This window comes from Callorhinus ursinus, unplaced genomic scaffold (genome assembly GCF_003265705.2).
Source record: "Callorhinus ursinus isolate GAN/ISIS: 27379988/994484 unplaced genomic scaffold, GSC_fseal_2.0 scaffold35, whole genome shotgun sequence".
Lineage (NCBI taxonomy): Eukaryota > Metazoa > Chordata > Mammalia > Carnivora > Otariidae > Callorhinus > Callorhinus ursinus.
In genome coordinates, this window is record NW_027397097.1 from 12,393,174 (window position 1) to 12,409,473 (window position 16,300).

General features: G+C 39.8%; 1 protein-coding gene across 3 annotated transcripts in view; it reads right to left on the reverse strand.

The window, feature by feature from the left end:
• RAB30 (RAB30, member RAS oncogene family) overlaps positions 1-16,248 on the reverse strand; it is an 84,001-nt gene extending 67,753 nt beyond the window's left edge. For all 3 annotated transcript variants that reach the window (XM_025894368.2, XM_073879791.1, XM_073879793.1), the window contains exon 1: positions 16,058-16,248. The gene's annotated coding sequence lies outside the window, so the exon portion shown is untranslated. The remainder of the gene's footprint in view (positions 1-16,057) is intronic.
• Positions 16,249-16,300: the final 52 nt, after the last annotated feature.

Genomic DNA, 16,300 nt, shown 5'->3' on the forward strand with positions numbered 1-16,300 from the left:
CTCAGACCATGAATCCCAATTTTGGATTCGGAACAATATTGTTACCATATGCCACATGTCAATTTCAATTTGGCTTCCCAATAATAGCTAAGAGCAACTGGTTGCCATGCCCATCCCAGGATGTCCACATGTACTTGAAGGCTGCCAGGTGACAGCACCATACTGAGCCTTGACATACAGGGCCTTGTTTAATCTTCACGGCAACCCTATGCTCTTAAGTACTGGCATCTTCCTTCCCTCCTTTTTTATGTCCTTATTTTTAATTAATTTCAGACTTAAACTGAAAAAGAAAAAAACTTCAAGAAAATTACTAAGAATTCATATATACCCTTCACCCAAATTACCCAAATGTTAATTTTTTACCACTTTGCTTTATCTCTCTCTCTGATATAGATATTAGTTTATCCCTAAACATAGTATCTCCCTAAAAATCAGGACACACTCTTTTATCTTCACAATATGATGATCAAAATCAGAAAATTAATATTAATACCTATATAATCTAATCTCAACCTTATTCAAATATCATCAATTGACCAAATAAAATAATGTCCTTTATGGCAAAAGAAAAAATTTTGGGGGGCATCTGGGTGGCTCAGTCAGTTAAGCAGCTGCCTTTGGCTCAGGTCATGATCTCGGGGTCCTGGAATCAAGGCCTGCATTGGGTTCTCTGCTCAGTGGGGAGTCTGCTTCTCCCTCTCCCTCTGCTTCTCCCCCCGCCCCCTGCCCCACTCGTGTGCTCATGCTCTCCCGCTCACAAATAAATAAAATCTTAAAAAAGAAAGAGAAAACTTTTCTCTGATCCAATCAATCCAGGATCATATGTTGTATTTAGTTTCTATGTGACTTTAGTCTCCTTTAATCTAGAACTATTCCTCAGTCTTTGTCTTTCATGACATTGACATTTTTAAAAAATACAGTCCATTTGATTTGTAGAACGTTTCTTAATTTATATTTATCTGATATTTCCTTGTGATTAGATTCAAGTTATGCATTTTTGGCAGGAATGCCACACAGGTGATGTCCTTCTCAGATGATGATTTGTCCCATCACTGGAATTGACTTTAATCATCTAGTAAAAGTGGTGTCTGCCATGTTTCTCCACTGTAAAGTCACTCTTGCCTCCTTTATACCCAATAAGTATCTTGCGAGGAGATACTTTAGGTAGGCTCCTCTACTATTGATGAAAAAAACTGAGGCTCAGAGAAGTCATGAGTTGTCCAAGATCACACAGTTTAAACATTCCAGAACACAAATTCAAACTCCATTTTGTGGCTCCCACACTTGAGATTCTTCAAAAGCATCCCACTGCTTCCTAGATCAGTCACCAATAGCTAAACCATCTTATTCTTATGCCCTTACTATGAGCACTGAGGAAAACAGTATGAGGACATCATGGCCCATGGAATCCTGGTACTTCTCTGGTCTTAAGAACTGGCATGGTCCTAGCCACTGAATCTCTAGAGCTGCTTCTAAAGTGCTAGAAATCCTGAGGGCAGTACTTTATACCCAAGCCCCCTACTCTCTGGACAATGAATCTAGGAGAGCACTGGAGGAGAAGTCAGCTGGTACTAAAACACAGAAGATGGAAATGTATATGCATCAGGACACCAGGCTGAACAAGGAAAACCTAAAATTATCCCTACCCTAAGGCCATCTCGTCACAAACTGACCTCTGGCTCTCCAACTGAAACTTTTCTTTTTGAGCTGCCATTTCTTTCTAAATTTTTTGTTTTAATTTTATTTTTGAAATACATTGGTATTACATTCCTATGATTCAAAACTCAATGTGGCATACCCACTAAAATGGTCATAATGAAAAAGACAAATAATAACAAGTGTTGGCAAGGATGTGGAGAAATGGAACCTTCATATATTGCTGGAGGGAATGTAAAATGGTACAGCTGCTTTGGAAACAATTTGTCAGTTCCTCAAAAGTTCACTCATAAGAGTTAGCAGTTGACCCACTCCTGGTACAGATGCAAATTAAATAAAAACAAATGTACATTTAAAACCTTGTATGTATATGTTGATAGCATTATTCATAATAGTCAAAAAGTAGCAACAAGCCAGGGTAACTGTCTGGCTCAGTCAGAAGAGCATGTGACTCTTGATCTTGGGGTCCTGAGTTCAAGCCCCATGTTGGGTGTAGAGATTACTTAAATAATTTTTCTTTTAAGTGGAGGGGTGCCTGGCTAGCTTAGTTGGTTAAGCATCCAACTCTTGATTTTGGTTCAGGTCATGATCTCAGAGTTCTGAGATCGAGCCCTGTACAGGCTCCATGCTAGGTGTGGAGCCTGCTTAAGATTCTTTCTCTCCCTCTCCCTCTGCCTCTCCCCTCCTCTCTAAATTAAAGAAAAGAAAAGAAAAGAAAAGAAGGGGAAACAACCCAAATGTCCATCAATTGGTGTTGTATATGCATACAATGGAATATTATTTGGTAATAAAACTAGAACTGACCCATGCTACAACACAGATAAACCTTGAAAAGATCATACTGATGAAAGACACCAGTCACAAAAGACCACATATTACCTGATGCCATTTATATGCGATGTCCAGAACAGGCAAATCTATAGAGACAGAAAGTAAAGACAAGAAAGTGGTTGCTTGGGGCAGTTTGGGAGGGCGGGGTACAGGAGTGGGGGAGATGATAAATGAATGCTAATGAGTAAAAGGTTTCCTTTGAGAATAATGAAAATGTTCTAAATTGATTGTGGTGATGGTTGCACAATCTATGAACATACTAAAAACCACTGAATTGTACAGTTTAAATGGGTGAATTGTGTGATGTGTGAATTATATCTCAATAAAGCTATTTTATAAGTTAAGATTATAAAATAGTAAATCTTAAGAAATCTCACAACACACACCCCGCTCACTTTTACAGCGCTATTCCAGTAACAAGTTACTTTGTTCTTTTACATACTTCCAGGGTTTCTTTGTGCAAATTCAAATATACTTTCTTCTCCCCACTTCTTTCACAAAATACACACTCTTCCTTCTTTCATTTAGTATATCCTTTGAGATCTTTCCATATCAGTATTAGAGAACACCCTAATTCTTGTGTGTGGTTTAATAGTTTTCCCTTGTGTGAACATACCCATTTATTTAACCTGTTTCCACTGACACATTTAGGGTTGTTTCCAATCATTTGCTATTAGCAACAATGATGCAATGCTTGCTTTTTCTTTTTAACTTGATTTCATCAAGTAATCTTTTGTCCCTGGACTGCTGCGAGGCAAAAAGGAGCAGAAACTACCTCAGAGTTAATCAAAACTGGGTCTGCGACTGGCCTCTTCTGCTAACAAGCCGTGATTCTCAGAAAGTTACTTGTATTTTCTGAGTCTTAATTTCCTCACTTGTAAAATGGGCAAAATCTCTGAGGAAAAAGGCATAAGGTTGGTAATGGATTATAACACCCTGAGGATAAAAAATAATCCAGTGGTCCAGATGATGCTTAAATAAAGGAGGAGGAGGAGGGGGAGGAGGAAGAAAAGGAGCTGAAAGCTGATCTACCAGAAAATGCCTGGTAATAAATATAGAAGGAAAGAGCAAATTAGAAAATCATCCTTTTATAGATACCAATTGACCTAGGCCATAATTATCAATAGATGTTAAACCCAGTGGATAAAAATTGTTGAGGAACAGGATATTCAAACAATCTCAAAGTTATCTCCCCACAGACTACTGTATTAATTACAAAGAGAAACAGGTACCTTTACAATGAAGAGACCAGGCAATACCACTTCATCCAAATGACCAAATCTTTTTTTTTAAAGATTTATTTATTTATTCGAGAGAACGAGAATGAGAGAGAGAGTACATGAGAGGGGGGAGGGTTAGAGGCAGAAGCAGGCTCCTCGCTGAGCAGGGAGCCCAATGCCGGACTCGATCCCAGGACTCCAAGATCATGACCTGAGCTGAAGACAGTCCCTTAACCAACTGAGCCACCCAGGCGCCCCTCCAAATGACCAAATCTTATATCACCAGTGATGTTACAAACTGACACTATGTGTGACCTAATGTGATACAAAGAAAAAGATGCAACACTGTCTATTTGGAATTCCTACTATAAGTGTTTAACCTGAGTCTGATAAAGAGAAAACAATCAGACCAATCCAATTTACCAAGGAAACAGACTTGGACTCTTCAAAATTTCAATGTTTCAGGGTAACGGTATTACGGTTAGATGGGAGAACTTCCTGTATCTTAAGAGATACATGCTCCAGTGGGCAGAGCTAAAGTGTTATAATGTCTGCAAGTCACTTTTAAATGATTTCTTGGGAAAAACTGTGTGTGTGTGTATGTGTGTGCGCAGATGCAGAAAGAGAAAGCAAATTAATCTGGATGAAGAGTATATGGAATGTTCACGGTAAAATTTTTGCAATTTTTCTACATATCTGAAACTTTTCAAAATGAGTTGGGGGAAATAAATCAAATAAAACATGTAAACCATTTGGCACCTAGTAGATGCTATGATAATTCACATCATGGCTTCAACTAACTCAACAAACTCAACAGACGGAAGGAAAGCTCCTTCCTGTGTGCCTGCAGGTAAAATGAGCCATATCAAAGTAAATGCCACCAGCCAGTCCTGCCTTCATGAAGCTTATGCTTTTGATCAGAAGGCAAGACAAAAATAGGAAGCAGCTGGAGATGCTTTTGGTTTTGTTTCCAGAAAATCTACCTAGCGCCATCTGCAACTTTTTTTTAAACTAGGTAACTTAAAAAAAAAAAAAGTTACTTAACCTCACTAAGAATTATTTCCTCATTTATCTGGAAAAAATGGAACTAAAATCTACCACCTAAGTTTAAAATTATAAAACAGCATACATAATATACGTTTGTAAAACAGCTTTTATTGAAGACTCTCATTAAAAGATATTAGTCTCCTAGAATAAAAGTGGGGATAAAGAACCCCAAAACTGCTAGAACTCATCCAGGAATTCAGTAAAGTAGCAGGATATAAAATCAATGCACAGAAATCAGTGGCATTCCTATACACCAACAACAAGACAGAAGAGAGACAAATCAAGGAGTCGATCCCATTTACAATTGCACCCAAAACCATTAGATATCTAGGAATAAATTTAACCAAAGAGGCAAAGGATCTGTACTCAGAAAACTATAAAATACTCATGAAAGAAATTGAAGAAGACACAAAGAAATGGAAAAACGTTCCATGCTCATGGATTGGGAGAACCAACATTGTGAAGATGTCAATGCTACCTAGAGCAATCTACACATTCAATGCAATCCCCATCAAAATACCATCCACTTTTTTTCAAAGAAATGGAACAAATAATCCTAAAATTTGTATGGAACCAGAAGAGACCCCGAATAGCCAGAGGAATGTTGAAAAAGAAAAGCAAAGCTGGCGGCATCACAATTCCGGACTTCCAGCTCTATTACAAAGCTGTCATCATCAAGACAGTATGGTACTGGCACAAAAACAGACGCATAGATCAATGGAACAGAATCGAGAGCCCAGAAATGGACCCTTAACTCTATGGTCAACTTATCTTTGACAAAGCAGGAAAGAATGTCCAATGGAAAAAAGACAGTCTCTTCAACAAATGGTGTTGGGAAAATTGGACAGCCACATGCAGAAGAATGAAACTGGACCATTTCCTTACACCACACACAAAAATAGACTCCAAATGGTTGAAAGACCTAAACGTGAGACAGGAGTCCATCAATATCCTAAAGGAGAACTCAGACAGCAACCTCTTCGACCTCAGCCGCAGCAACTTCTTCCTAGAAACATCGCCAAAGGCACAGGAACCCAGGGCAAAAATGAACTATTGGGATTTCATCAAGATAAAAAGCTTTTGCACAGCAAAAGAAACAGTCCATAAAACCAAAAGACAACCGACAGAATGGGAGAAAATATTTGCAAATGACATATCAGATAAAGGGCTAGGATCCAAAATGTATAAAGAACTTACCAAACTCAACACCCAAAGAACAAATAATCCAATCAAGAAATGGGCAGAAGACATGAACAGACATTTTTCCAAAGAAGACATCCAAATGGCCAACAGGCACATGAAAAAGTGCTCAACATCGCTTGGCATCAGGGAAATCCAAATCAAAACCTCAATGAGATACCACCTCACACCCGTCAGAATGGCTAAAATTAACAAGTCAGGGAACAACAGATGTTGGCGGGGATGTGGAGAAAGGGGAACCCTCCTACACTGTTGGTGGGAATGCAAGCTGGTGCAACCACTCTGGAAAACAGTATGGAGGTTCCTCAAACAGTTGAAATTAGAGCTACCATTCGATCCAGCAATTGCACTACTGGGTATTTACCACAAAGATACAAATGTAGGGACCCGAAGGGGTACGTGCACCCCAATGTTTATAGCAGCAATGTCCACAATAGCCAAACTGTGGAAAGAGCCAAGATGTCCATCGACAGATGAATGGATAAAGAAGAGGTGGTATATATACACAAGGGAATATTATGCAGCCATCAAAAGGAATGAGATCTTGCCATTTGCAATGACGTGGATGGAACTGGAGGGCGTTATGCTTAGTGAAATAAGTCAATCAGAGAAAGACATGTATCATATGACCTCACTGATATGAGGAATTCTTAATCTCAGGAAACAAACTGAGTGTTACTGGAGTGGTTGGGGGTGGGAGGGATGGGGTGGCTGGGTGATAGACATTGGGGAGGGTATGTGCTACGGTGAGCGCTGTGAATTGTGCAAGACTGTTGAATCACAGATCTGTACTTCTGAAACAAATAACGCAACATATTTTAAGAAAAAAGAAAAAGAAGAAGATAACAGGAGAGGAAGAATGAAGGGGAGTAAGTCAGAGGGGGAGACGAACCATGAGAGACAATGGACTCTGAAAAACAAACTGAGGGTTCTAGAGGGGAGGAGGGTAGGGGGATGGGTTAGCCTGGTGATGGGTATTGAGGAGGGCACGTTCTGCATGGAGCACTGGGTGTTATGAACAAACAATGAATCATGGAACACTGCATCAAAAACTAATGATGTAATGTATGGTGATTAACATAACAATAAAAAAATTTTTTAAAAAAGTGGGAATAAAGAAAGGCTCCTGATGGTTTCATCTTTATTTACTTACCAGAAAACCCAGCACAGAATCTTGCATTTAGTTTATGCTCACAAATGTTGAAGACGTAACAATAAGACATTATGAGACAGAATGCCTTAAAAAATCTTTTGGCATATAAATGCAATTGGAATTAAAGGAAAGAATGACATGAGATGGCTCAGTCAGACACAGCAGCACCTTAACAACAGCATATATTCACTTTCAAATAAATTTGCCAAAGTCCTTTTATATACATTATCTCATCTTGGTGTCACAATAACCCCCATTTTACAGAAGAAGAAACTGAGACTTGAAAAGATAAATTTCCACATAGTGCAGAGCTCAAATCTGTGTTTGCTCCACCCAGCCACATAAGAACAGAAATAATTCATAGCTTGTGATTCTCACAGTCTCTTCTCTAGGGTCTCTGCTAGGGCACAGTGAGTCACTGATGACCACTCCTAAATTCATACCTGTTCTACAGAAAAATGCCAAAAATCTGCCTGGGATTGCTTCTATCAATATTCAGAAAGATGAACAATCAGACCTTTTAACCACCTGGTTCAGATATTTAAAAAGTGGAGCTTAAATTCCCCTTTCTAGTGTGGTGGTGTGACTGAGATAGAGAGGAAGTGAGCAGAAGGGGTTATTTTCATCTCAAGGTTGATGCTGCCACATTTTAGTGAAGCTAATCATAACTCAAAAATAAAAATTTTCTGCAGAATCTTCTGGGGAAAACTCTTGGTTGCTTTATTGTTTCAGTTCACTTTTTAAATATCATACTGTGTTGTAGGCAGAGATGATGTATTTTATTTCTCTCTTCCAGAGGTTTCCATATTATTTATATACTAACCTTTATTATTATAGCCTTCACAAAAACCAGCAGGAACTCTGTGATTCCATTTTTGCCCACTTTCTGTTCACCCATCACAATTTCCTTCCTTTAGTAAGAGTTTAGCTCAAGTGGCTAATGGACTTGGCAAAGGTATGTAGAAATGATAAGAATTTAAATCAGGGGGCAATTAAAGAGGAACTCTGATCCGGCATTTCTACCCCCAGAAATGTATTCTACAGAAATATTCCCACAAGTTCATCACAAAGGGATGCCTTGTCAAATGCTCACTGAAGCGGTGCCTAACAGCCATGAAAACAGGTAAGTTAGAGCGACATGCAAATATGTGGGGCAACTGCTCAAAACATATTAAGAGACAGCAAGCAGAATTATATATAATAATATCATTAGTATATGGGTGGGGAAAAAATGACAGAGGAATATACATCAAAACCTCAAAGCTGATTAACTTTGTGAGGTGGAATTAAGGGGAATTTCCCCTATCCAGTTCATTGTGCATTTCTAAAATAAATTTTGATTAATCTTATGTTATGTCTAGACTCAAAAAAATTTTAAGATATATATATTTATGTGCCCCTTGCCATTCTTTCCTCTTCACTTTGGAAGCAGCTAGTACTCCACCTGTATTACTACCTCTAGTGATATCAAAGGTAGAGTACCAGCTCTAGAAGTTTGCATTCTTCTTGCAGATGAATGACAGGATAGTGTTTAGAAAGGACACTTTTTAAAAAATATTATTTATTTGTTTATTTATTCATTTGAGAAAGAGAGAGAGAGCACAAGCGTCTCTGCACTGAGTGTGGAACCCGATGTGGGGCTCGATCTCTGGACCCCAAGATCATGACCTGAGCTGAAATCAAGGGTTGAACACTTAAGCAACTGAACCACCCAGGCACCCCTAGAAAGGACATTTAAAAATCGCTTACAATATTCCCAGTAAGTGGTATTACAGCCTGTAGGCTGATTAAATACTTGCAGTGACCAAGAAAATCACTACCTTCTGAAGCAGCCCTTGATGTCTTCTAGCTTTGGTGTGACATTCCTAACGACGACATTCAGGAATGGCAACTGATCTAGACACCAATATCCATAGCATGTCAGGCTAAGCAGATGGAAGCATTATCACATCCAAGAAAACTAACATTGTTACTGATTATCTAATATACAACTCCCATTCAAATTTCCCCATTTGCCCCCAAAATGTCCCTTACAGCTTTTTTTTTCTTTTTTCTTTTTAAGTCCAGAATCCAATCAAGGGTTACATGTTGCTTTTAGTTGTCATAGCTCCGGTCTCCTTTAATCTAGATCAGTCCCCTATATATCTTGTTTTATTTTGTTTTGGTTGTCTTTCATGACACTGACATTTTCAAAGATCGCAGGCCAGCTGTTTTGCAGTATGTCCCACAGTCTGGATTCGCCTGATTATTTCTTCATGATTAGATTTAGGTTAAGCATTTCTGGCAAGAATTCTGCATCAGTGATGTTGTTTACTTCTCATTGCATCAGGTTGTCTAGTTACACTGTTATCTTTTTCTTTGTGTTACCACGATAGGTACTAAGCAGGGATCAGCCAATAAATAAAATATTTAAACCAAGAAATAAATATAATGTTAAAAACAGTTACTATGAGCATCAGCTATACCAGGCATAGTGCCAGACATTTAAAACGTATTATCTCATTTAAACCTCATAACAATCTTGCAAAAAAACTGAGGTTCAAAGAAGTTAAATAACTTGCCCAAAGACACATATATAGCGATAGAAAAATATATGCATGTGAATTCTCTCTCTCTCTCTCTCATACACACACACTTTAACATATGATCCCAGGGATCACAGTCTTTGTGAGGATCCTCCAGGGACAAGTGAAGAACTGTGACCTTAGACACACCTTGAGTAGACCTATCTAGTTTTCAGCAATTAGATTACTATGGAGAAGGAACTGAAAATAAATTATCTGTGGTCTATACAAAATTCTTCCATACTTGGAAGTGTTCTTATTTGGAGATGGGCCACATTTCCACCATAGCCAAGAAAATACGGCAATGGTTCCATAAATTATTATAACATTCTAATGTTTTTTTCATCTTTTTTTTTACTAGTCTGCAACAAAATGAGAAAAATAAAGACAATGTAGAGAATTTTTCATAAAGTTCAATATATTGTTAATTTTAAAAGTATGGTCTCCCTCAACTTTTGTTATTAAATGTCCTTTATTTTATGAGATAAAAGTGAAGGGGTCATTTTTAAAAAATCTATCTCTACTATAGAAAAATAACCATTGTCAACAGCTCAGCCAATTTTACCTTATTTTTTGTAATTTTGCTTATCTATACAATTCATAAGTGTGAGACCCATTGATTTAGGGAACTCTATACAATTATAAAATTATTTTTTGAGAAACTAACTTGAATAAAGGAAGTTCAGCCCAAAAAGAAACCAGATCTGAAATATTTCTCACTTTCCCTACAAGTCATCTACATAACACCTCAAAGGGTGCAGGTATCAGGAATACATTTTAATGGATTTGTTAAAAGTGTCTCAGATTTGACACTTGCATTACTAAATGCCCTCTTCCAATGCATTGATATTTCCTTTGAATGGACCCTCAGTGGCTTAAGTTAATATACTCAATCAACAAACATTCGGAGTCCCTAATCTTTGCAAGACATGCTATGAGGTGCCTGGGAATGGTCTGGAGAGCTCCTTCTTGCTTCATGTCTCAGGTCAAAGGTCTCCTGCCCCTCTCACCAATAAGAAAGAAGGAAAGCCTTCCTTGGGGCTGTGCTCTCCTAGCATGGCCCACATAACTCTTTTTATGTAGCTACTTATGTTGTCTCCCTCACCTGAGTGAATTCTTTCAAAGGAAACACTATCTTATTCAATTCTGTATTCTTAGCACCATACATATACAGCTAGGAGAAAATCAGTATAAATTAGAAGACTAACATATTTCACAAATAAGGAAACTAAAGTTCAGAAAAAGAATATAATATGTCCAACATCATACAGCTAATAAAAAAGTAGCAAGCCTCACCAGAGCTCCCTTCAAGTCCACTATGCCACATCCTACACTTGGACAGGGTGAAGGAGAGAAAGATCTTAGATGTCTGTCTGGAACTTCAAACTCAACATGGCCAAAAGTCCCTCCTTCTTGAACAAACAAAAATCTGGTCTCTGTCCAGTGTTCTCTTTTTCTGAAAATGGCATTCCCAGTTGCTCAAGGAAAAATTCAAGTACATCTCTACTCCCCCTTCTCCCTATCCCCACATCCAATCCATCAGTAATCTTATCAGTTATAATGTTCAAGTTTAGCATCTCCCTAATCTCTTTCCTTCTTTCCAAGCCCTCTGTCACCACCCTAAATCCAAGCCACCATTATCCCTCACATAGACTACAAGAATGACTTTCTACTTGTCCTCCACACATTGACTTTGGCCAATATTCTCCAATCTCTTCTTCACTTAACAGCCAAGGTGATGTTTTTCATATCATTCTACATATATAATTCACCTAGCTATTTAAAGCCCTTTATTAGGTTCCCATTGCTCTTAGGATAAAGACCAAAATTCACGCGAGGCTCAGAAAACTGCCCACTTTCTAGACTCTGCCACCTCTCCAGTCTGGTTTGGTCTCTCCCCTTGCTCTATTCCCATATACAGACTGACCTCCTTTCAAGTCCTCATATTTACCACTCTTTCCTTTGTACTTTGAACATGCAGTTTCCCTTGTCAGAAATCCTCTGTCTCCCTGTAAGCACCTCTCATTGTCAACCTAAATTACTTCCACTCACTCTTAAAGTTTCTTGAAGTGTCACCTCCTACAGGAATCTTTCCCTGATTTCCCTAGAGAAGGTGAAGTACCAGTGAGGCACTCCTATTCCACCATATAGTACATCCCCTTTTGGTAATAACACTCATCACACTGTGATTACTTGTCCAATGATTGTCTCCCTATTAGAACAGAAATTCCATAGGGCAGGGGATGATTCTCTTTCTTTCTCCTTTTTTTAAGATTTTATTTATTTATTTATTTAGAAAGATACACGTGGCATCAGGGAAATACAAATCAAAACCTCAATGAGATATCACCTCACACCAGTCAGAATGGCTAAAATTAACAAGTCAGGAAACGACAGATGTTGGCGAGGATGTGGAGAAAGGGGAACCCTCTTACACTGTTGGTGGGAATGCAAGCTTGGTGCAGCCACTCTGGAAAACAGTATGGCGTTTCCTCAAAAAGTTGAAAATAGAGCTACCCTACAACCCAGCAATTGCACTACTGGGTATTTATCCCAAAGATACAAATGTAGGGACCCGAAGGGGCACATGCACCCCAATGTTTATAGCAGCAATGTCCACAATAGCCAAACTATGGAAAGAGCCTAGATGTCCATCAACAGATGAATGGATAAAGAAGATGTGATGTATATATACAATGGAATATTATGCAGCCATCAAAAAATGAAATCTTGCCATTTGCAACAACGTGGATGGAATTAGAGGGTATTATGCTAAGCGAAATAAGTCATCAGAGAAAGACAAGTATCATATGATCTCACTGATATGAGGAATTTGAGAAACAAGACAGAGGGTCATAGGGGGAGGTAGGGAAAAATGCAACAAGATGAAACCAGAGAGGGAGACAAACCACAAGAGACTCTTAATCTCAGGAAACAAACTGAGGGTTGCTGGAGTGGAGGGGAGTGGGAGGGATGGGGTGGCTGGGTGATGGACATTGGGGAGGGCATGTGCTATGGTGAGTGCTGTGAATTGTGTAAGACTAATGAATCACAGACCTGTACCCCTGACACAAATAATACACTATATGTTAATTTAAAAAAAATGAAAGAAAGAAAGCACACATGTGCACGAGCAAGCAGAGGGAGGGGCAGAGGGAGAGGGAGAAAGAATCTCAAGCAGGCTCCACACTGAGTGCAGAGCTCAATGTGGGGCTCCATCTCGCAACTCTGAGATCATGACCTGAGCCAACATCAAGAGTCAGACGTTTAACCAACTGAGGCACCCAGGGAAGCTTCTCTTTCCACTGATGTATCCATAGTTCTTAAAACACAGTAGCTGCTCAATTAATATTTGTCATCAGAATTATGGGCTGGGAGCAAACTACTTGGCTAAGTAAGCCAAGGGGCAAGGATCATTATCCATTTGCAAATATGTAAACAGAGGCAGAAAGAAATGCACAGTTATTCAAGGTCACAGACATAATGATGGAGACAAATCTAACCCATCATTCAGCTCATTTGTCCCCCCAAAACACTAAACAGTGTGGGTAGGAGATGGAGCATCTTAAAATAAGAAAATTAGGAATGAGAAGGTGGTGAGAGAGAGGTCTAGGAAGACAACTTCTGAATCTGCCTGTCACACTAGTTGCCTCCATACCAACAACAGTTAGACTCTATGCCTGGAAAAGCATTAACGTTAAACAGCAAACATAACCACCACCACACCCTTCTCCTTAAGAGAACAAATAAAAAAATTTTTTTTCATCCATAAAGAAGACACCACAGGAGGGAACACTGTTGCTACTCCAAGTGTCTTCAAAAAAATAAAACAAATGGGCAGTTTGTCCACCTGGATTGCTCCTCAGCAATCAACAGAAAAGATGGCTTTCCCACCACATACTGGAGCAGGAATCAGGGGAAAAAAAAGTATTAAATGAGGAAGAAGCCCTTTGAAGTCTTTTTATTCCTTTGGGAATTAAGAGAACATTTCATGTAAAGCATTTGATTTTTTTAAAGTTTTTTTTTTCTTTTTTAAAGATTTTATTTATTTATTTGACAGAGAGAGAGAGAGCACAAGTAGGATGAGTGGCAGAGGGAGAGGGAGAAGCAGGCTGTCCGCGGAGCAGGGTGCCTGATGCGGGGCTCGATCCCAGGACTGTGAGATCATGACCTGAGCAGAAGGCAGATGCTTAACTGACTGAGCCACTCAGGTGCCCCTTCTTTTTAAGTTTTTATTTATTTAAGTAATCTCTATACACCCAATGTGGGGCTCAAACTCACAACCCCAAGATTAAGAGTCACATGCTCTTCCTCCTGAGCCAGCTAGGTGCCCCTCATATATAGTATTTTAAAACCTTGCTAATGCACTGGCAGTTCTTAATACAGGTACCAATGAAAACTACAGTGACATGGCTCAACTGCAACACTGCATTGTCCACAAGCTGCTGAGGCCAAATTATGTCTGTCACAGAAGCCACAAACCAGGCCAAAGGGTCAGGCTCGTTGCTGCTCATCCTGCCTAGCACCCACTGCAAGAAAAAAGAAAAGTCAAAGCTTCCAAGAGGACTCTGTGGAATAAATATTTGCACAGTCTACCTCTACCCTGGAGTTTCTGGGTGAGGTAAAGAAGGGGTGAGGAGGGTATTCAGAGATTGGAAAAAGACTTAGAGAGACTTGATGTATTGGTGATAAGAGGGAAATTTTGAAACAGAGAGGAAAAGTGAGAATTGTAAATGGAGAAACAGGAAAAGAAACCGAAAGAACTTCAAGGGACATAGAGGGGTGGGGTAAGGAAGGTACAGACAAAAAGGGTAAGGTGCCCAGGAGAATAGACAGTAAGCATCAGAAAAACATACGGAGAAGCAAAGCCAGGCAGTCTTTTCCCAAATCCCAAAGCTGCTCATTGCATCTCAATAAATCTCTCTACTACAAAGCCCATACAATGGATTGTCCTTTGCATTTAGTAACAAGCAGCGTTTAACGAAGCATCACCCAGCTGCAACTTTGGAGACCTAAGGGTCTGAATGGAAAATGAAGAAAATTTGTTCAGCAGCAGAAGATAACCAGGAATGACTTTCACCCAATGCCTGACCTGGCTATAAAAAGGTTTGGCATTTTAGAGTTAAGCATAAAATGCTTTGACATTTCTCCTTCTTTTGACATTCCAGGAGGGGGTGTGGCTGACCCCAAGTCCATTCATTTCCAAGGTTGTAGATCTCTCAGCTAAGACTGGCCCCATCTGTTCTGGAGTCAGCCAGCTGTTTATCCCAAAGTAACATTTATTGCACTAATCATCCTAATAACTCTCACAAGAGCCAAAATCATGTAAGCCAGAATGCTTTCTGTCCTATTAAATGTGTCAGTTCGCTTAAAAACAAAACCCCAAAAAACAAACCAAAAAAACCCCCACTTCTATGCGCCTTGGTTTCCCTGGCCAGGATCACTCTTCCTCTCAGAAGATACCTTTTGGGTACCTTTCAGTAATGGCAAATGAAGGTTAACAGTGCTTCTAACTTTCCCTTTCCCTAATGCGTTAAAATGAACCAGGGTTTCCCTAATGACCCCTTCTCCAAACCGTTAGTTGTGACAGGTGACTGTGCTTCACGAAAAGGCAGCTAATTATGGTACCATTGTCAGTGGCAAAGAGCCTACTGCAACATAATTTAAAACACTCACACGAGCATAAATCTGTCCACTTCCAAACAATCCTGCATTGGGAAGAAGAAAAACACTTAACAAAAATGCTGCTTCCAGCAGCCTAAAAGAAGCTTCCCCAGACACGTGAAATGTTTCTGACTGGCAGGGGAGTGCACCATTAAAGGACACTGTCACCTCAAATCAGCAGAAAAGGCGAGACAAACGACACAGACACACACACATAAAATAGAGCCCCACAAAACTTAACCTACTCAGAAGCACGCTCATCTTAAAAATAAATAGCGTGTACTTGCCCAAGCGACATAGAAATGTTCTAAAGTAGTGCAACCACATTAAATCACTGTCTCCATTTCTCCCCACGCATCACCCCTTCCCACTCAAACCTCAGCACTCGGGGCCGTATGTGACAGGACTGCAGTCCCCCACCTCTGTCTTCTGATTTTCTAAGAGCACTTCCCAACATCCTCCCCAACCCAGCCCCCCTCTCCAATCCTCAAAAAGGTTGAGGGGAGTTGCGACTAGGGAATTGGCAGGAATCGGTCCTCCGGCGGGGGAAGGTTGCTAGAGTTGTTCTTTGCAGTGACCCAAATTGCACAGAGCTTTTCACTTAGCAGCACTTGCGAACACCTCTCCAATCCTCCCGCCCCCATCTTCCCAAAAGAAAGCCTTGAGAATTAAGCGGGAGGAATAACTTGGTAGAACCCTTTGAATAAATCACTTCAACTCACCTGGTTTGGGATATTTCTCCCCACCCCAGGCATAAACAGAACTGATGTGCGAATGAGTCACGCAGGCAAGGGAACGTGTTGCGATGTCCTAAGTCCAAGGGCTGGAGTCAGTCCCTGCCCTGGTGCTGCTGCTACTCTTAGCTCAGCTGGAGCAAGCGGCAATCGCAAGCCCAGCAGCAGCAGGGGGGTGGATAGACCGTAGCACAATGAATGCAGTGGGGTTTTTGCAATGACATCATCCCT